General features: G+C 45.7%; 1 long non-coding RNA gene across 1 annotated transcript in view; it reads right to left on the minus strand.

Moving 5' to 3' along the window:
* Positions 1-1,274, minus strand: part of LOC103482040 (uncharacterized) — a 94,883-nt gene extending 93,609 nt beyond the window's left edge. Inside the window, exon 1 of the long non-coding RNA XR_536382.2 lies at positions 1,104-1,274. This is a non-coding gene — a long non-coding RNA (uncharacterized LOC103482040). The remainder of the gene's footprint in view (positions 1-1,103) is intronic.
* Between the last annotated feature and the right edge of the window lie 287 nt (positions 1,275-1,561).

The following is a 1,561-nucleotide window of genomic DNA, read 5'->3' on the forward strand; positions in this document are numbered from 1 at the left end:
ATAGCAGGACAATTTGCAGAATGCCTGTTTTGTTTAGTTTTCTTCTTGGAAAAAGTTATTAAAAACAAGTTTTTGTCTAAATTAAGGTGAATTCATGGTTCCTTTTTCCACATAATGTAACCAGTAGTCAGTGGCGCAACTACACATTATTCAGGTTGATGCAAAAACATAGATGCCCCCCCCCAGAGAAGGAGCGTCAAGGCGACAATATGTGAAAGGTAAAACTCGCCACATTTACCTCGTTATGTGCGTGAGGTGAAGGAGCATAAGGCGCGCTGAAGTGTACGGGAAAACATCATCGGCGCGCCGCCCCCTCCAGACGGTGTTTTAGCGCCCCCTCTGGTGCTGCGCCCCTATACCTTGCATACCCACTTTTTGCGCCACTGCCGGTAGTGTTTATGATAAAAAATTATAATTCTGCGATTGGTATCGGTGATCGGTATCGGTGACCGGCCCTCATGGGTATCGGCAGGAAAAAACCTGATCGGCACATCTCTAGAAGAAACCAATCAGAYTGACATAAAGCCTCTCTCATTTCCCTTTACTTTCCTACGCTTAGTCTTTCCTCCTACCATCTTTYAGACATCATCCGTGCTTTATATTCATAACACTTTGGATTAATCAGAACACCTATCCTCCATGAACTCCATCGTTTCTCCACAGTACAGCTCAGCAGAGTGCCACGGGACTGGAGGTGAAACCTAATTTGGACTTTTAAATTCTTTCAGCCTTGTAGGATTAAATGATCTGAACAAAGACCCCGAAGCAGAAAGTAGAGTYGTTCTCTACTTTCATTGTCACTATACTTTCTACTGTTCCCTCTTTATTTCTCTAAACACTTTTGCACCTCCCCTCCCCCACTTCCTGCTGCTCTAATTAATTCAGCTGTGGATTCATCACCCAGGGGGGACCCTGCCCAAAAACACACACACACACAAACAGGGGGATAGTGGGGAGGAATCTGCATTAATTACTTTTCCTCAACGCGCGCGCGCGCACATACACACACACACAAAAGAAAAGCTTGAAACAAAAGAAGCTAGCAAGTGAAAGAACATCGACAACAAAAGCAAGATAAACAAAATTGTTTACTCTGCCCTCACCTCTGTAGCTGATCCCTCATGGGGATGTCATTAGGAAGACGGGGTTTGTTCGCTCCCTCTTTCTACTCTTTTATCATTTTTCTTGTGTTCCTGCCTCCTCCTCGCGCCGCTTGTTYCCCTTTGATGAAGTTTGAAAGAGTTCAGAGGGAAGAGCGGTGCGGCTGGGACGCCGAAAATATCCACGGGAATCCGCCAACCTGGGCTCGTCAGAGAGGGCCGTACGTCCTCCTGCGTACGGCTACGTTCCGGAGTGCTAGCATACGCGACGCGGCTAACTGAAACTTCAAAAGTAGTGAAAAATGCTGACCAATCCTGATACGACTGTCACTAGAGGTGGTTGAGAAGAGGTGTAGCGGAGAAAATTTGATGACTCAAAAGTATGACTCAAGAATAACCCATCCTAACGTAAATGGGCCGTGTGGGGTGCCTGTTTGTAAAGTTACGCTTTTTTTTTTTTT

This window comes from Poecilia reticulata, linkage group LG19, assembly GCF_000633615.1.
Source record: "Poecilia reticulata strain Guanapo linkage group LG19, Guppy_female_1.0+MT, whole genome shotgun sequence".
NCBI lineage: Eukaryota > Metazoa > Chordata > Actinopteri > Cyprinodontiformes > Poeciliidae > Poecilia > Poecilia reticulata.